The sequence below is a fragment of the Balaenoptera physalus genome, assembly GCF_965194825.1.
Source record: "Balaenoptera physalus genome assembly, chromosome: 9".
In the NCBI taxonomy this organism is placed as follows: Eukaryota; Metazoa; Chordata; class Mammalia; order Artiodactyla; family Balaenopteridae; genus Balaenoptera; species Balaenoptera physalus.
Window position 1 is genome coordinate 92,016,669 of NC_138888.1, and position 21,114 is coordinate 92,037,782.

A 21,114-nucleotide genomic window follows, 5' to 3' on the forward strand; every position below is an offset into this window, starting at 1 on the left:
GTATTAGGACCGTACGTGATCTGGCACCGGGATCTCTCTCAAATCTCTTCACTGCCACTCTTCCCCTCATTCATCCCAAAAGAGCCCGTGCTGTGCAGTTGCCTGAAATGTTTGTCCCCCAGGTAATCACATGGCCCTCCCGCTCCGCAAGTGTCACTGCATCAGCAAATCAGACCCTCATCAATTCATCTAAAATAGAAACCTCAGTGCCTCTCTCTCACTCTGTTTTAGGTATTTTATTTTAAATTTAGCGCAACCAGCAGTTATGTTACTTAATGGTTTGCCACCTTACTCACTAGAAGGTAAATTCCCCAAGTTCAAGGATTTAGTCTGTTTCCTTCACTTTTAAATCACCACCACAGGATGGTACTATACTCAATTGTATTTTTTTTTTCATAATGTGACATTTTATTTATTTATTTATTTTTAAACAATTAGAAATTGGATTTTTTTAAAAATTATTATTGGAGTATACTTACTTTACAATGTTGTGAGCCTATTTGCAGGGCAGGAATAGAGACGCAGATGTAGAGAACAGACGTGGACACAGGGTGGGGGAAAAGGGGAGGGTGGGAAGAATTGGGAGGTTAAGATTGACACATATACACTACCATGTGTAAATAGATAGCTAGGGGGAACCCACTGTATAGCACAGGGAGCTCAGCTCGGGGCTCTGTGATCTAGATGGGTGGGGTTGAGGGATTGGGGGGGAGGGGGATGGGAGGGAGGTCCAAGGGGGCGGGAACTAACACAAAATTGTATTTTTTGAATAAGGAAATGAAAGGGCACATGATTAACCTGAGCTAGGTGATATTATAGTTGCTCTATTATCCTAAGAGTTCTTTTTGTTTATCAAAAAGTTTATTTAATATTATCGAATACCATTTTGTAATCTTGCATGATGACCTGCTCTTTTTTCTCTTTCACCCTCTTTATATGATACACTGTGTTAATATATTCTCAAATATTAAATCAACCATGCATTTCAAGAAGAAACCATGTTTGGTCACACTGTATTAATTTTTAAAATACTATTTTGAGCCCCAATTTAGCAATACTATATTTTATTTAGGATTTCCTCATCTATATCCATAAGTGTACTGGTTGGCAATTTAAATATTACTTCATCTTTATCAATGTCAGGGTTATTCTAGCTTCAAAAAGGTATTGCAAAACTTCCTACCTTGTTTAATGTTTCTTCAATAGGTTTTCAAAAATTGTATTTTTATCCAACTAACACAAGTGCACAGACACAAATTTAGGGCTTTTAATAAAATTGGCCCATTTCCTTTTTCATTCCTCCTCTTCCTGAGTCTTCTTTCCCAGAGGCAACCTCTTTTATCCATTTCTGTTTCAGTTTCTCAAAGTTTCCTCCATATTGCTGAATAATATTCCTTCATTCATTCACGTAGACATTATCTATTGACTGCTGAGGACTTTGCACTTACATGACCTTCTATAGGGAATGTACAGAAGAACTTGATTCTGAGAAGTTTTTTTCTCTCCCGTTCTCCAAACTACTGCTCTTTCCTCTGCTATAATTTTTCAGTTTGTGTCTCTCGGTCTTTCTCTTTCATGTTGTTGAAGCATCTCTTTTTTCAGATTCTGATGATTGTGGATTATCCATTCGTACTTTAGGAATAAAGCAACTGAGAGCTGAATGAGGGCTCGTGGATCTGGAGAGTTTCTCAACTGACAGCAACGGCCTCAGAAAAGGTGGGCAGGGCTCCCTCAGCGAAACGGGGTGATCCCCAAGGGCCGAAAAAAGAGGGCTTGAGGGCAAGAATATCTACCCTAAACCTGCCTTATTTTTCCCCAGAGAACTGTGCTATCATTTTTCCTTTTTCTCTGTCTCCCCTTCTCTCTCCTTTCTTCTCCTCTTTGTTTTTCCCTTTCTCTCTTCTCATTCTTTTTTCAGAAGCTTTACTCATAGTGATACCTGACTCCCAACTCTTCTGTGTGTCCAGGTGATGGGGATGGAGGAAGGATAACTGAGTAGAGGAGTCCATTTGTTCATATTCTGAATTTCAATCAGTCTGGCTATAACTACCCCACGTGTGCCTGCTACTCTCTGTTGCCCCTGCCAACCATGAGCTTGTACCCTCTCTGTTCTCCCAGGCAGGTTGGCCTCTTTCCTTGCACTAACTGCCTCAGGCCAGTTTAATTCAGCTTTGCCCTGCTGGTAAACACATAATTCACTTTAATTCTTCTAGAAATGTGTTGAAAACCCTCATCTGCTTTTAGCTTTCCTACTATTTAGTGTGTAGTTTTAGGTATATACCTTCTGCATTCCTTTATTACCATTTAATGTAGTACCTGGATAAGGAGTAAGCTTATAAGGAAATATATATATAATATATATATGTATATATTCAGTCCCATGACTTGGCTTAGAAATGGAACCATTTTAGCCTGGAAATTATTTGTTCTCTCAAATTTGAAAGAAATTTGGAAGGGGTAAGAGAGTGTAGCAGTGAGAAGTGAGCCTATAAGAATTGATTCTTCACCCATCCATCCTTAAAACCCATCCAGGACTGTACCATTATTTTGAAGCATTTATTCACAATGTTTTCAATTCTTTGATCTTCAGATCTTTTATTGGAGTATAGTTGCTTTTATTTACGTTTTCTTGAGCCAAAGTTGGTGATTTACATTTTACTAGAAAGTTCATCAATTTCTTCACTATTTTCAAGATTAAGAGTTAAGCATAATAGCCTCTTTTTAAAATTTATTTTATTGAAGTATAGCTGATTTACAATGTGTTAATTTCTACTGTACAGCAACGTGATTCAGTTATACATATACATACATACATATATATATATACACATTCTTTTTTCATATTCTTTTTCACCATGATTTATCACAGGATATTGAATATAGTTCCCTATGCTATACAGTAGGACCTTGTTGTTTATCTATTCTATATATAACAGTTTGCATCTGCTAATCCCAAACTCCCAATCCATCCCTCCCCCATGTCCCCTACCCCTTGGAACCACAAGTCTGTTCTCTATGCTGTAAGTCTGTTTCTGTTTCATAGATAAGTTCATTTGTGTCATATTTTAGATTCCACAGATAAGTGATATTGTATGGTATTTGTCTTTCTCTGTCTGGCTTACTTCACTTAGTATGAAAGTCTTGAGACCCATCTATGTTGCTGCAAATGGCATTATTTCATTCTTTTTATGGATGAGTAATATTCCATTGTATATATATATACCACATCTTCTTTATCCATTCATCCGTCAATGGACATTTAGGTTGTTCCTATGTCTTAGCTATTGTGAATAGTGCTGCTGTGAACATTGGGGTGCATGTATCTTTTTGAATTGTAGTTTTGTCCACATATATGCCTGGGAAGGGGATTGCTGGATCATATGGCAACTCTATTTTTAGGTTTTTAAGGAACCTCCATACTGTTTTCCATAGTGGCTGCACCAATTTTCATTCCCACCAACAGTGTAGGAAAGTTCTTAACAGGCATCTTTTGATTCAACATTATTTACCAAAACAGGCAGCCGGTCAGCAGGCTGTAGTTTTCTGACCCTTGTTCAAGAGACACTCTCTGAAAAACACAAATCAGACAAAAAATAGGCAAGATCTGAACAGGCACTACGTAGAAGATAATGTGCCATTAGCCAATAAGTATACCAACAGTTCAATCTCTCAAGTCACCAGAGAGTTTGTGATGAAATTCGCTCCCTGACAGCCCAGGAGGCCTTCAGGTACTTCTCCTAACAGGGCAGGAGGCAGCCATGCAAATGAGATCAGTGATGAGAGCATCTTGGGGCAGCTCTCCCCACCCAGAATGAGGGGGCCATCCCTGTCTACTCTTTATTTACATTGAGAGTATTCAGGACCCTCCTTGGAGCCTTCAGATACACTTAAAAACTGTATATCCTGCCGTTTAGCAAGTAAGAGAGGCAAGACTGCATCTGTGAAATCACTGATATGGTGCAGAGAAAATTTCCGGACCATTGTTCCTGAAGGTTAAGTTCTTTCTTCATGAGAGAAGAATTGGACAATGGGATCACAGAGCAGAGCAAAGAGATTTCCGAAGTCCTTTCTGCTTGGTCAACTGTAATATGCTTCCTCTGAATATTGCTGATCTCAAACATTTTATTTATTGATTGATTTGTTTATTTATTTATTTATTTATTTTAATACATCTTTATTGGAGTATAATTGCTTCACAAAACTGTGTTGGTTTCTGTGGTACACCAAAGTGAATCAGCCATATGCACACACATGTCCCCATATCCCCTCCCTCTTGAGCCTCCCTCCCACCCTCCCTATCCCACCCCTCTAGGTCGTCTTAAAGCACCGAGCTGATCTCCCTGTCCTAGGTAGCAGTAGTGTATATGTGTCGATGCTCTTCTCACTTTGCCCCAGCTTCCCCCTCCCACCCTGTGTCCTCAAGTCCATTCTCTATGTCTATCTGTTTATTCCTGCCCTGCAACTAGGTTCATCAGTACCATTTTTTTTTTTTTTTTAGATTCCATATATATGTGTTAGCATATGGTATTTGTTTTTCTCTTTCTGACTTGCTTCACTCTGTATGACAGACTCTAGGTCCATCCACCTCACTACAAATAACTCAATTTCATTTCTTTTTATGGCTGAGTAATATTCCATGGTATATATGTGCCACATCTTCTTTATCCATTCATCTGTCGATGGACAGTTAGGTTGCTTCCATGTCCTGGCTATTGTAAATAGAGCTGCAGTGAACATTGTGGTACATGTCTCTTTTTGAATTATGGTTTTCTCAGGGTATATGCCCAGTAGTGGGATTGCTGGGTCATATGGTAGTTCTATTTTTAGGCTTTTAAGGAACCTCCATACTGTTCTCCATAGTGGCTGTATCAATTGACATTCCCACCAACAGTGCAGGAGTGTTCCATTTCACCACACCCTCTCCAGCATTTATTGTTTCTAGATTTTTTGATAATAGCCATTCAGACCGGTGTAAGGTGATACCTCATTGTAGTTTTGATTTGCATTTCTCTAAAAATTAGTGATGTTGAGCATCTTTTCATGTGCCTCTTGGCCATCTGTATGTCTTCCTTGGTGAAATGTCTATTTAGGTCTTCTGCCCATTTTTTAATTGGATTGTTTGTTTTTTTGATATTGAGCTCCATGAGCCGTTTGTATATTTTGGAGATTAATCCTTTGTTGTTTCATTTGCCAATATTTTCTCCCATTCTGAGGGTTGTCTTTTTGTATTGTTTATGGTTTCCTTTGTTGTGCAAAAGAATTTAAGTTTAATTAAGTCCCATTTGTTTATTTTTGTTTTTATTTCTGTTCCTCTAGGAGGTGGGTCAAAAAAGATTTTGCTGTGGTTTATGTCAAAGAGTGTTTTTCCTATGTTTTCTTCTAAGAGTTTTATAGTGTCTGGTCTTACATGTAGGTCTTTAAACCATTTGAAGTTTATTTTTGTGTATGGTGTTAGGGAGTGTTCTAATTTCATTCTTTTACATGTAGCTGTCCAGTTTTCCCAGCACCACTTATTGAAGAGGCTGTTCTTTCTCCATTGTATGTTCTTGACTCCCTTGTCATAAATTAGGTGCCCATATGTGTGTGGGTTTATCCCTGGGCATTCTATCTTGTACCATTGATCTATATTTCTGTTTTTGTGCCAGTACCATACTGTCATGATTACTGTAGCTTTGTGGTCTAATTTGAAGCCGGGGAGCCTGATTCCTCCAGCTCTGTTTTTCTTTCTCAACATTGCTTTGGCTATTCGGGGTCTTTTGTGTTTCCAAACAAACTGTAAAAATTTTTTGTTCTAATTCTGTGAAGAATGCCATTGGTAGTTTGATAGGGATTTCATTGAATCTGTAGATTGCTTTGGATAGTACAGTCATTTTCACAATATTAATTCTTCTAATCCAAGAACATGGTATATTTCTCCATCTGTTGGTATCATCTTTGATTTCTTTCATCAGTGTTTTATAGTTTTCTGAGTACACATCTTTAGCCTCCTTAGGCAGGTTTATTCCTAGGTATTTTATTCTTTTTGTTGAGATGGTAAATGGGATTGTTTCCTTAATTTCTCTTTCTGATTTTTTGTTGTTGGTGTATAGGAATGCCAGAGATTTCTTGGCATTAATTTTGTATCCTGCAACATTACCAAATTCACTTATTAGCTCTAGTAGTTTTCTGGTGGCATCTTTAGGATTCTCTATGTATAGTATCGTGTCATCTGCAAACAGTGACAGTTTTACTTCTTCTTTTCTAATTTGTATTCCATTTATTTCTTTTTCTTCTCTGATTGCTGTGGCTGGGACTTCCAAAACTATGTTGAATAATAGTGGCAAGATTGGACGTCCTTGTCTTGTTCCTGATCTTAGTGGAAATGCTTTCAGTTTTTCACCATTGAGTATGGTGCTTGCTGTGAGTTTGTCATATATGGCCTTTATTATGTTGAGGTAGGTTCCCTCTATGCCCATTTTCTAGAGAGTTTTTATCATAAATGGGTGTTGAATTTTGTCAAAAGCTTTTTCTGCATCTATTGAGATGATCATATGGTTTTTATTCCTTAATTTGTTAATATGGTGTATCACATTGATTGATTTGCGTATATTGAAGAATCCTTGCATTCCTGGGATAAATCCCACTTGATCATGGTGTATGATCCTTTTAATGTGCTGTTGGATTCTGTTTGCTAGTATTTTGTTGAGGATTTTTGCATCTATATTAATCAGTGACATTGGTCTATAATTTTCTTTTTTTGTGATATCTTTTTCTGGTTTTGGTATCAGGGTGATGGTGGCTTCGTAGAATTAATTTGGCAGTGTTTCTCCCTCTGCAATTTTTTGGAAGAGTTTGAGAAGGATCGCCGTTAGCTCTTCTCTAAATGTTCGATAGAATTCTCCTGTGAAGCCATCTGGTCCTTGACTTTTGTTTGTTGAAAGATTTTTTTTTTTTAACATCTTTATTGGAGTATAATTGCTTTACAATGGTGTGTTAGTTTCTGCTTTATAACAAAGTGAATCAGTTATACATATACATATGTTCCCGTATCCCTTCCCTCTTGCGTCTCCCTCCCTCCCACCCTCCCTATCCCACCCCTCTAGCTGGTCACAAAGCACTGAGCTGATCTCCCTGTGCTATGCGGCTGCTTCCCACTAGCTATCTATTTTACCTTTGGTAGTATATATATGTCCATGCCACTCTCTCACCCTGTCACATCTCACCCCTCCCCCTCCCCATATCCTCAAGTCCATTCTCTAGTAGGTCTGTGTCTTTATTCCCGTCTTGCCACTAGGTTCTTCATGACTTTTTTTTTTTTCCTTAGATTCCATATATATGTGTTAGCATACTGTATTTGTTTTTCTCTTTCTGACTTACTTCACTCTGTATGACAGACTCTAGGTCCATCCACCTCACTACAAATACCTCCATTTCATTTCTTTTTATGGCTGAGTAATATTCCATTGTATATATGTGCCACATTTTCTTTATCCATTCATCTGATGATGGACACTTAGGTTGCTTCCATGTCCTGGCTATTGTAAATAGAGCTGCAATGAACATTTTGGTACATGACTCTTTTTGAATTATGGTTTTCTCAGGGGAAGATTCTTAATTACGCTTTCAATTTCATTGCTTGTGATAGGTTTGTTTATATTTTCTGATTCTTCCTGGTTCAGTCTCGGAAAATTGTAGCTTTCCAAGAATTTGTCCATTTCTTTGTGGCTGTCCATTTTATTGGCATATAGTTGTTTGTAGAGGTCTCTTATAATCCTTTATATTTCTGTGGTTTCAGTTGTGATTTCTCCATTTTCATTTCTAATTTCATTTCATTTCTAATTTTAATTTCATTCTAATTTTCATTTCTGATTTCTAATTTCATTTCATTTCATTTTGTTTTATTGATTTGCATACTCTCCTTTTTTTTCTTGATGAGTCTGGGTAAGGGTTTATCAATGTTCATCTTCTCAAAGAACCAGTTTTTCGTTTTATTGATCTTTGCTGTTGTTTTCTTCATTTCTATTTCATTTATTTCTGCTGTGATTTTTATGATTTCTTTCCTTCTACTGACTTTGGGTTTTCTTTGTTCTTCCTTCTCGAGTTGTTTTAAATGTAGGGTTAGATTGTTTATTTGAGATTTTTCTTGTTTCTTGAGGTGAGATTGAATTGCTATAAACTTCCCTCTTAGAACTGCTTTTGCTGCATCCCATAGGTTTTGGGTCATCATGTTTTTGTTGTCATTTGTTTCTGTGTATTTTTTTATTTCTTCTTTGATTTCTTCAGTGACCTCTTGGTCATTTAGTAGTGCACTGTTTAGCCTCCATGTATTTGTGTTTTTTTCCTGTAATTGATTTCCAATCTCATATTGTTGTGGTCAGAAAAGATTCTTAATATGATTTCAATTTTCTTAAATTTTCCAAGGCTTGATTTGTCACCCAAGATGTGATCTATCCAGGAGAATGTTCCATGTGCACTTGAGAAGAAAGTGTATTCTGCCACTTTTGGGTGGAAAGTCCTATAAATATCAATTAAATCTATCTGGTCTATTGGGTCATTTAAAGTTTGTGTTTCCTTATTTATTTTCTGTTCAGATGATCTGTCCATTGTTGTACATGGCATGTTAAAGTCTCCTACTGTTATTGTGTTACTGTCGATTTCTCCTTTCATGGTTGTTAGCATTTGCCTTATGTATTGAGAGCTCGAGTGGGTGGAGCAATCACCCTCTCCTCCTCTCCCACTCCTCCCATAGGATCCCTCCTGCCTGCCTATCCTGAACTCCCCTCGACCTCCTTTCTCTGCCCCTAGGGCAAATGTGGCTGGCGGGGGAGGGTGGAGCCTTGAAGGCAGGTGACTGGCCTGGAAGCTCAGCAGGATCCCGGGGCCAAGTGGGTGGGGTAAACGCCCTCCGCTCCTCTCCTGCTCCTCCCAGAGGGCCCCTTCCATCTACCTCTCCTGATCTCCCTGGCCTCAAGGGAACCAATCCTGTCTGGCCTCCACTTCACCTCCCCCCTCTATCTCCCCACATCCTACCAGTTCACTTGGGGGTCCTCCCATCTCCTTGGGCATTAGGGTCCCCCACCAGTGGGTGACAGGCGCCCTAGTTGTGGGGAGACACTAACTCGGTGTCTTCCCACACCACCATCTTGACTATGCCCTCTAAACATAATATCCTCTTAAAATTTATAGATATCTTTTAAAACTTTATTTTATTGAAGTATAGTTGATTTACAATGCTGTGTTAATTTCTGTTGTACAGCAAAGTGATTCAGTTATACATATATATATATATGCGTAGTTTGTCATATTCTTTTCCATTATGGTTTATCACAGGATATTGAATATAGTTCTCTGTGCTCTACAGTAGGACCTTGTTATTTATCCATTCTATACATAATAGTTTGCATCTGCTAATCCCAAACTCCCAATCCATCCCTCCCCGACCCCTCTCCCCCTTGGCAACAACAAGTCTGTTCTCTATGTCTGTGAGTCTGTTTCTGTTTTGTAGATAAGTTCATTTGTGTCATATTTTAGATTCCACATATAAGTGATATCATATGTATTTGTCTTTCTCTTTCTGACTTATGTCACTTAGTATGATAATCTCTACATCCATCCATGTTGCTGCAAATGGCATTATTTCATTCTTTTTTATGGCTGAGTAGTATTCTATTGTACATGTGTACCACATCTTTAAAATTTTATGAATAGCTTTATATCTGTAATTGTATCATCTTTTGTATTTCTAATAATGGGTATCTATAATTTCTATTTCTGTGTTTATTTTTACTAATAACTAAGTATTTTTATTTATTGATTATTCCACTTCTGCATTTTTAAAATTCGGCTCTGAGCATCTCAGTTTCCTCATCTTTAACATAATGTTATTAGTATCTATTTTCTTGGGTGGTAGGGAAGATTAAGTAAAATCCTATATACAAAAACTAGAAGAATAAACTCAAATATTAGCTGCTATTTATTTCTCCTACATATCCTGGGTTTATTTTCTTGTTCCAGTCCTAATTTATTGAGTTGGATATTTAGTTAATTTATTTTTATTCCTCCCTGTTTAACCATGAAAATAGTGTGTGTTAGTATTTCTTTTCTGAGAGAAAGTTTGGCTGCCTCTCAACATTTTTATGTGGAACATTTTTCATTGTTGTTGTTTTCTAAATATTCTCTGATTATAAGTTTTAGCTCTTTCTGTTTTAGGAAGTGGCTTCATCCAACAGTAAAATCCATTGACAAACCAGCAAGGAGCTGGCTTTCCTTGAGGCATAGCTGGGCTTGCCTGGGCATTTCCTCACTCAGCTGATGCTGATTTACAGCAGTGACAGGAATTCTTCCTTCTCTAAGGGCTCCCTGACCTTTGCCTCTTAAAAATAGGAAAATTAATTGGGCTTCTCCTGATCTGCCTGCTGTTTGCTTGTGAGGCTATACTGCTTTCGTAGGAAAGTGAGTTTTGAGTTGCTTCTAAATATCTTCATTCCACCTGGTTCCACTTACACTATATAAAGCAGAAATTTCTTGAATTCTGTGGCCTATAGGTGGCACCTTCCCTAGTTTTCAGTGCCACTGGAGTTTTAAAAATTATAATTATAGTATGCTTTTACCATTTTGGTTATTTCTGTAAGTTATCATCAAAGGAAGTTGAATATTTGTGCTCATCTACCGTATTTTTCAAAAGCCTAAATAGAGATTTAAAAACCAATTAACTGCCACCTTTTTATTTTGTATGCATTTTCAAATTCAATTGGCAAGTTGTGACCACAAGTTAGGGCTGTTTGTTTTTATGTAATTCTCTACGGACCTGTGAGATATTTTGGTATGTGAAGTCTACAAAAAAGAAAGGTTAGTTTGATAAAGAATATATCAGATTGCATTTGCATATTTTAAAAAATAAATTTAGTCTATAGTACCTATTTTATACTTTTGACAATGCTATAAAGAATCCTTCATTTCTTTAACACAATCCCTTGGTTGATTTTGAAAATTTGTTTAAAAGTTAACAAATTTTAAAGATTTGTTTGGCCAAGTGAATTATATACTAACTTTCTATATGTTTAGATTGTGTTCAAACTGGGCAGAATCATTAATTGTGCTAGAAAAAAATACGCTGTCGTATAGATATCTCAGGTTTTTACTAATGGGGTTCACTAAATCAGCTATACCCTGGTTTTCATGTTTGTAAAAACCATTTGCAGAGGCAAGCTAGAAAGTATCTGGTAATCAAACCCCTGCAATTAGTTTACAACCCAAACAAAACCATTTGCATGAAAAAGTTTTAAAGAAAAAAAAAAAACTAAAATAATTAGAGATCCTGGCCTTCAGTACCTGAAAACTAGAGGTCTGAAGTCTTATCCCTTTCTGCAAAAGACATGCTAGATTTCTTTGCAGAATTCCTTGGTTTTCTATGTATGTATTTTTCTTAATTTGGATTTACTGATAAGCAACACATTTTTGTGCGAGTTTTACACATTTCCACAGCAGTTCTTTTTGTGTGTTTATTCCTTCCCCCTGGTCATCTGTTACCTCATCATCTTACCTGTTTGCACACACACACAAAAAAGACTCTATATGTGTGCATGAATATTTCAAATCAGTCATATTGTTTGATTAGGAAAAAATAAAGAACTGAATCCCCTAATATCACTAAAAGACCAATCAGAACCACTTAGAAATGGTTCAAACTCAGGAGTACATAATAACCGGAGTTTTTATGAAACATCAAGATGCAAAGGGAGAATGGCATTACATCTTAAGGCATGAGGCCTGTTTGAATAAAATGCACATTACTATTTCCCTTTTGAGAACTACTATATCAGAATCTCTGGGGTGTGGTTCAGGGGCCTGTGTTTTTCCAAGGCCTTCTAGGTAACCTTGAGACAGATAATCTATAGATCTCAGGTACGAGTAACCCTGGAAAGGGAGAAGGAGAGAGAGCTAGTCCCTTATAACAGGAATTTTAAATGGCTTTGTTACAGTGGCTGCACAGTGAATTTGGAAGCCAGTTTCGAAAGAGAAGCAGATTGGTTTATTTAATTTCTCTCTGCCCCATAAAAATAGTATTAAAATCTATCTGAAGAAAAATAATTCCTGACTGAAGCCTAGGAGGAATTTATCCTGGGGATTCTTTCAAAAGGGACAATGAGTAAGCAGTTAAATACCCGAGGTTTTAATTTCACCTCTACAATAGCCGAGGGCATCACGTTAAATCTCAACCTCTAGAAGACGTTTCTGCAAGAAGCTAAGGTAATCCAGGAACATTGCTCTCTTATGATATAACTTGAAACAGAGGTGAAGCTGGAGAAATGGATATTTAACTATCCTTTCAACCAACGCTTTCAGACATCAAATGTTTCAACCAAGTTTTAGGCAAAGACCGAATACCAAACAGTGTTTAAACTCTCTTCCCAGGGCCAACGGCACCAAAATTCTTTGTCGTGGGTAAAAGTAGGTACCACACATCTTGGGTCCCAGAAGTACACATGGCAAAGTTGACATCATGAATATTTGAAGGTCGACTTTGGGTCTAGAAAGCACCGACCCCCCCCCACCCCCAGAAAAAGACACCTACCATCTGCCATCTCCATTTTGTAGCTCTATCTGCCCTTATCCTATTTGCAGTTATTTTTGAAGACATATGCCCCAGGGCTCTGATGATGTCCTAGTAGGCTGTGGAGGTGAGGCTAAATGCAGCCCCTTCCCTCCCTGTGACTTTCATCTGTCAAAGGTTGTTCCCTACTGAGACTTGCTCCCAGTAGCACCGAGGAACTGGGAGGACCGATGTTCCTTATTCCGGGTTTATCAGATGCCGGAGAGCCTGAGGCACACGCCCAACTCATTTTGAAGTATAGTTGAACTCGAGCTTGACCGTCACCTTCATTTCTTTTTTATTTTTTTGTGACCTCCTCTCTCAAGCTTCGTATCACGAGAAAGCAACCAAACTTTCATACTAAGAAGGAAATAAAATATGATCCTGAATTTGATAAAGAAAATCAGCAGTTTGCCTGAGCTCTCCTATCATTTGTGCCATGAATTCATTTTCTCCATGTGAATGATGATAGGTAGGGTCAGTGTTGGTGATGACTGACTGTCCAGCTGCAAATAAAACATTAAAATGCAGAGGGAGAATGGTCTTACACCTAGAGAGTTACAGCACCAACAGGCTATCTTTTGTTCATTATAAATCTAGAGTTATAAATTCTTTAAGAGATTATAAAATGTTTAAGTAGCCTGTCGAAGTTTTATATATTTGGCTCAAGGCTTTCCTTGAAACTCACTAACTGCAAGGGGTGAGGGGTAGAAACTGACTTCATTATAAGGAAGAAGGCATTGCCAGCTCAAATTGCTTCCTAAAATTGAAACAAGGTTTTAGTTTGTTTTATTTTCCAGTTATAGTTACCATTCAAACATAGACTATTTAAAGGAACAGTTCCTTATGTTTCCCTAATACATAAAACATCTTTCTGGAGATTTATAAGTTTAAAGTCTTCATGTAAATTTGTTTTTTTTCCCCTAATTTTTCTGTTACTGCCATCTGAAATACTTGTTAAAGTGCAGATTCATAAACACAATCCCCAAGAGATTATCTTTCTTTCATTTAAAAATCATTTACCTGTTTTTAAAGTCACCCAGAAGAAATATGTTTTACTTACTTTTTCTTTGAAGTTCCTTAAAGCTGGACAAAAGCCCCAGAGAAGTAATTTTAGAAACGCTCTAGATAACACCCTGTGTCTGGCCATGCCTATCCTATAAAAGGATAAATGAATCATGCAAATACATTCCATTAGTGACCTTGTTATAAATTCCATTTTTACCACATTCATGAGAAAGTCCTAATTTTCAAATGCCTTAAGACGGATGCTACCCTCAAAAATGCACCCGGAAGGCACACAGGAGACTAATAATCTGATATATACAGGGTTTATTTGGTCCAGCCAAGGGTTTTCTATGTCTATTTTAAGTGTATCAAGTGCAAAAAGAAAAAAGAAATTTGTACAGCAGCCAAAACCCCTTTTCAGCAATGCTCACTTTCTCAACAAAGTTTTTTGCTAAGTTCAAGTTGCCGGGGTTTGACTGTTAGCAATATTGATGTTCACTGCTTACTGCAAAAGCTTTGTCCAGGCACTTTTTTTTTCTCTAGCTTTTAGAAGAAGGTGCTGTTATGAAATCTTAGAAGCTCCTTCACAAGGGGTTAAATCGGATTTTTCCATCAGTTTGAGTTCAGATGTGAATCTGTTGAATCAGCTGGTGCTGATGACTTGGTCCTAAGCCCCGTTCTGAGATCTGCTGATTTGTCACTATTTGAAATTGCTCTACGGGTTTGTGGCCACCGTGCTGAGGTACGTAGGCTCCAGCAGAACACAATGCCAAGCTCTTCGTCTTGGCTTTTCTGTAACAGAAATGAGGCAGGACACCTGGTTTCAGCACAGACGAGTCCTGAATATGTCACCTGGTCCCAGGGGCAGGTTCATCAACCCTATTGGATTAATCTGAATGTTGTCACATACTGTCTTGTTTTTGGCCCCTTTGGTGACATTTGAAATCAATGTAATTCATCAGTGCAACAGAATTGTGTTGCATTATCCTTGCGTTCACATGTTTGATTCTTAATTGGTATGAATCTGAGAAATTATCAAGAGAATCAGAGTCAAGGCAAATAGGAACACTGCAGGATTTAACTCATTCCACACAGATAATCCATTTAGGGGATGTGGCTACCATGTACAGATAAATAGGGACATAAAGCAAAAGAAACCTTTGTCGTACTTTGAGGCATTTTTGGTATATTGGTAGAAGTTGCTCTTTGATCATTAACAGATACATTTTTTTCTGATTTGTCATCAAGGCTTCTGGTGTCGATAGCTGCTGGTAGTTTTTGCTTTTCCCGTATGCTAAGGTGACAAAAGCCAATATAAATAAATTCAGTTCAAAGAAATTCTCAGTTCAACTGACTCAGTGCTTGAGGGGTAGCAATCCTTCAGGGCTGCAAAAATAAGAGGCCAGACATAGACACCAAGGAAGGGTGAGAATGGTATTTCATAATTTCAGAAGATAAGAAGCCTAGTACTTCTCATTTTCTTAAAGGGTATAGTAGTTGTATGTATGCTGTTAGCAACATTTGAAATAGTTAATAATTCCTATGACATTTTGCATTTTAAAAAAGTAAATAGATGCCTTTAGTTCAATTCTTGTTAGTGTAAGCATGTTCTGTAGTGACTGGGCTTGTGTATTCTGTGTGTATTTCTATGCTAAATCCAGTTATATGACTAGAAAAAGGGCAAAAATGGGTTTGTTGTAAAGTAATAGACATAGGGAGCCCAAGTCCTCTAGCTGTTTAAGGCACATGCATAGGAAAATAAGTATTTTTCAAAAAATTAATAAAACTGAGGGAAAAATTAAGAAATAGGTCGTTAAATAAATAAAATCAATACCAAGTGTTAGTGTCCTCAAAGGATTTTGCTGGATAATATGCTACATTCCATTATATTTGTCCTTAGAACATGAGCTACTTCCAGAAGGTCTTTTTCCCTCTCGTTTTTAATAGGCACCAGATTCTTAGACTTTAGGTGAGAAAGTGGTATATGTCAGTGGTAATGATTTGAGGGCATTTACTGATTAATTTTATCATCATGGAAGTGTTAAGTGAGAATTCACATTCATCTGAGATAAAAGAATGCAGACACTCCTGTCTGCCCATGTAAAATTTCCTAAGTTTATTTGCTTTCTTTCTACTTCACTGAGCAAACTTAATCTCAAATTTAAACTCGTATTATGGTTGTGCCTATCTTTAAAAGAACTTTTCAAAACAAAAACATCTAAATCTTTGAAGCTGCTCATTTAAAGTACAGCTTGCTACATAAAAAAGCAATCTGTATCAGAGTATGATTAAGCTACACAAGTCCTGTAAATACAGTAAATGTCAGTAATTTGGAACAATTTGAGTAGTCTGAATTCAGGACAAATTTTAATTGCAGAGTCCTTTGAAAAACATCCAATCATATTATTTTCAAGTAACTGTACAGAAAGGAAGCAAACATATACATTCTTTCTGTAGAGGAGATTTTAGGAAAATTGCTATAAAGGACATATGTGGGATTTGTAACTACACTGTCTATACTTATAGATATGTTAAATGATGGAGAGTTTTCACAAAATGCTATTTTTAGGAGTTTCCCCAATTTCTCCTTTATAGATTTGTTTACTCAGAAAACACATTCCAAGGTGGGAGGGGAGGTATACAAGTAATACTAAGTGCCTGACAAATGATTGCAGTATCAAAATTCATGCAAGATTCTGTCCAGTAAATGGGCTCTTAGGAAAGGCTGTTCTCCAGAAGGTCCTTATTAATTCAAAATGATAACCCAAGAGATGAAACAATAAGTCATGTGGTACCAGTGCCTACAACATCTGCATTACCGTATAAAATGACTGCTAAAAAGTCAAAATTGTCATTACGAAGGTAATATGTAAAAAGAATGGTGACTGTGAAATAATTGACTAAACACAATTACTTGCAGTAGAAAATAAATATAAATTAATTCTAAAACAATATGTAAATATGTTTCTGGTCTTTTAGCAAGCAATTACTATACGTAGTGTTGTGTTAGGTAAATAATGCTTGTCCTTTTGCTGTAACATTATATTATTTATTTATTTATTCACTCATTTAACAAATATTTTTTGAGCCTTGACCATATGTCCAGGCATTGATGGAAAATTTAAAATAAACAAACAAGGAAACAAATATCGCCCCACCAAAAAAAAGAAAAAACCTCCACATTCCTGCTGTAAATCAGGATAAAAGGAGATAAGCAAGTGATTATAATACAATGTTATACACCTATGGGAGATGTTCATTTATTTATTCACGTAACAAATATTTTATTGAGCTCCTACCATGTGACAAGTACTGGTCTAGGTATTGGGCATACAGTGGTCATCAGGACTCTGCCTTCGTGGACCTCCTCCCATGAAATATCAAAAAATTAGAGCTTTAAATGAAGACCTGAAGCACATCCTGAAGGGATGTGTTTAAATAGCATATTGCAAATCACATTCTGGGCAGAAGAAAAATCCTGTGCACAGAACAGTGATATTACTGCTCAGACATAAAGAGGAGAATGTGGATGAGATATTCTGTGCAGCTGGAGTGTGAAGAAGGAGGTTAGAGCCACAAAGTGAGCCATCGTGATAAATTGAAGTGGGGTAGCCAGTAGGGACCAACGATGGTTGTTAAGCCTGCAAGCAACAGGATTTATTTTTATTTTTGTGCAGATGACTTTCTCACCTATGGGGTCGATGTATTGGAGGGACTGAGGAGACCAGTTAGAAAGGTGTTATAGTAAACTATATGATCCATCAATCCCACTCTTGGGCCTATATCTGGAGGAAAACATGGTTCGAAAGGATACATGCACCCCAGTGTTCATTGCAGAGCTGTTTGCAATAGCCAAGACATGGAAGCAACCTAAATGTCCATCGACAGAGGAGCGGATAAAGAAGATGTGGTACATATATACAATGGAATATTACTCAGCCATTAAATAGAATGAAATAATTCCATTTGCAGCAACATGGATGGACCCAGAGATTATCATACTAAGTGAAGTAAGCCAGACAAAGACGAATAGCATATGATATCACTTATATGCAGAATCTAAAAAAAAAAAAAAAAAGATACAAATGAATTTATTTACAAAACAGAAACAGACTCAGAGAACGAATTTATGGTTACCTGGGGGAAGGGTGGAGGGGAGGAATATATTGGGAGTTTGGGATTGACATGTACACACTGCTGTATTTAAAATAAAATGCCTTTCCATGGAAAAAAAAAAGTCAGCTGAGAGATGGTGGATGCCTCAGCTATGGCAGCAGCAATAACAGCCATGACCCGTCCCTATTTACTATCCCTAAGTGCAATGTACTTATAATCTAGTGAGTCAATAATGCCTGAAATTCTCATTTTCTACATGCTATATCTTTGGTCACTTTGTTTTAATATTTTTGAATCATTTAGATAAACTTTCATCGATAATATGTTTTTAATAAACAAAAGTATAAAATATATGAATTATTACTAAATATCAAAATTCGAGCAGCCATAAAAAGCAATATGACTGCCCAGTATCTTTTAATACCTGTGCACAAGTTCCCCCTTAACTATCATCTTTTTAAAAATGCTTTAGAACATTTTATCTATTATCAGGCATATGAACTTTAAAATAATTTCATCAAGTTCCAAAAACAGTCTCATTGGAATTTTTATTAGACTCATGAAACCTAAAATTAATTTGCTTAGATGATATCTTCAAAATATTCAACCTTATTTTCTAGAAATTTGGCATATTCTTCCAATTATTAAATTTTTCTCTTAGAGTTTTATAGTTTTTCCCCTACAGGCCTCTGAAGAAAGATTATCTTATATATTTTAGATTTATGGTCGCTATTGTGAGATGGGTCTTACTGATTCCTGCTGAAATAGAAGTTAGCTGTTGATGTTTCTGTATTATATAACCAACAAATTTACTAAATTATCTTATTAATTCTAAAAGCTTTTACTTGATTTGGTGGGTGATGGTGAGGTTCTAGCACCTTTATATCTATAGTTTTCAAAAGTTATATGACTAGTTTCTGTTTCATATCACGATGGGCATCTTTATTTAGTTCCTAATTTTAATACAATCTCAAGTGTTCATCACACTTCTGGTATTTTCACTGGTAGCAATGAGACTGGTTTTTGGTTTTCACTATAGATTCTTAGCAATAAAATATCACAGTAAAAGATTTCTGAATTTTAATCCAGACTTCCGTATCTGAGATAAATCCTACTTAGTCATGATGGAGAGTTATTTTTCCTCAAGTATTTAGTCTTTTTCTTTAAGGCTGAACTTTGAATTGAATCATGCAAATATCTTGTCTTCATTTGTTAAATTTTCTCTGAATCTTTAGTTTAGTTGAATATTTTCATTCTCAAAGGCTAAAATATTCTGTATTATTTCTTTAAATAAGAGAAGAACAATCCCTAATTATTCTTTTCACAAGCACTCTTTTAATCTCAGAACTTGCAGTAAAGTACAGTAGTGATATCAAATTATTTCCCTTTTTATATTGGCAAATATAGTTATACAGATCATGTCCTCATTCTGATATAGAACTTTGTAAAAATTCTTAATGACATTTACGTTAATGTGTTTATTTTAATTCTTGAGTTTTGCTTTGTAGAATTAAGCTTCTAATTCAGTTATTTTTCAAAGCAGAATAGTAAGGGGTAGGGTTAAAGGTCTTGGGCTCACTAGATTATCTGATTTTCAAGTCCTGGCTCTGCCTCTTACAAGCTGTGTGACTTTAGAAAACTTACTTAACTGTTCTGGGCTCAGCTTCCTTATAAGAAATAGGAATAGGATACTATGTATAAGGTTACTGTGAGTGAAATAAATTAATACATATGAGGTTGATTGAACAGTACCTTGCTATTGTAAGTGTGGTTAATTTTATAACTTTCCCTTCAAAACCTAGGCATGTCAAATCTTATGAAACATCTGAAATAGCCTGCAACAACCATACTATCCTCTTTTCACCCCCTTTTCTCAGCTAAAATTATTCTCTTAACCATGCTATTCCCTAAGAGTACCTTGTACTGAAATTCTTTTTTCTTTCACTTGTTCATGCAGCCTCTTTCTTTCACTTGTTCAATCTTTCTGCTATACTTCAAATATGTTTAGTTTCAAAACTAAGGGTCAAACAATATGGTCAAATGCAAGATTTGACAATGGCTAGGAGACTGGAAATGAGATAACCTAAGGCCCTATTTGTCTCTCCTGCAGGGTTATTCAAATGGGAGAAATTAAGAACCGGAACCAGTAAGAGAGAAAACTGGGAGGAATACAAGGAGAAAAACAAAACAGAACAAATATCAGCTTCTGTTTATTCTTACTCCCCAGTTTCTCATTCTGGGCAGAGGTGAGAGCAAACGAGACATCTATTTCACATCCTTATTGTCTACTTCCCCTTCTTATTCTTTCAGTTAACTTCCAGTGGACACTTTAGCACCCAGACTTTCATAGGCTCTCAGGGGTGTCTCAAGGTTGCTATGACTCTGAGAGCTATATGCAAGGCATTTGCTATCTGCAAAACAGTGGCCTAACAATCTGGAATGGCTCTGTAAAAATTCTAGAGCACAGGACCTTCATAGAATCTTTTTTTACAAAATGGCGCTTTAATATTTCTAATTTAATTAGGTGGTAAAAGTTATTGTGGTTTTGGTACCTTCATTTTTTAATGGACTATTTTGGGAAAATCTTCTTCATTTGCCTTATTTTCTTAATTAATGGCTATGGAGAAAGCTTTCGGGGTGACCTTACAATACAAATAATACCTAACACTTGGAGAATGTTTACCAGGCCAGGCACTGTTCTGTGTTTTACACAAAGCAATTCATTCAATCTTTGGAGCAACTCAGTGAAGTAGGTACTATTTTCATCCCCATTTCATATATTAACAAACAGACACAGAAAGATTAAATAATTTCTCCAAGGGGGAAAAAAAAAGCTAGTAATTGGCAGCACCAAGTTCAATGGCAAGCTTGATGCCATTGAAAACCATGATTAGAGAAGACAGAGAGGAAACAGACATGCAGAAAGAAGCAGAGATCCTCAGGACCAGACCGAAATTGTCCTTGGATTGTTTGAGACACTCAGATATGATAAATCTCTCTGCCCCGCCTTCTTTTTTTAAACTTGTAGGAAGTCTGACCTATGTTCTTAGTACTGGCAGCTAAAAGTCCAAGCTAATACACAAGTCATAGAAAAAAGATGAAATGCTTTTAAGAGTGTAATTTTTTTTCTAATAATCAATTCCAGAATAAGCTCTTTGATATTTGTTATAAAATACTACATATAAACACAGAGTAATTATTGTTTGGTTTTTATACTGAAATATTGTAACTCAATCTTGGTCTTTAAGAGGAGGTTGGGAATTTTAGTCAGCCCTGCTTTTCTTGACTTTCTCCCTGAAAACTGTAAAGGTAACATATAATGGTATACAAATACTAGCATAGCAGCACAGTCTAAAGCCTTTAGAATTAAGCCAATTATATATGTTTAGTAATTATGGAAACTCTTCCGCTAGAGAAAA

The 21,114-nt window shown here is 36.5% G+C and overlaps 1 long non-coding RNA gene across 1 annotated transcript in view; it reads left to right on the top strand.

Annotated features, from left to right (window-relative positions):
* Nucleotides 1–9,804: 9,804 nt before the first annotated feature.
* LOC309666664 overlaps nucleotides 9,805–21,114 on the top strand; it is a 41,333-nt gene continuing 30,023 nt past the window's right edge. The window contains exon 1 of the long non-coding RNA XR_014267217.1: nucleotides 9,805–19,941. This is a non-coding gene — a long non-coding RNA (uncharacterized lncRNA). The remainder of the gene's footprint in view (nucleotides 19,942–21,114) is intronic.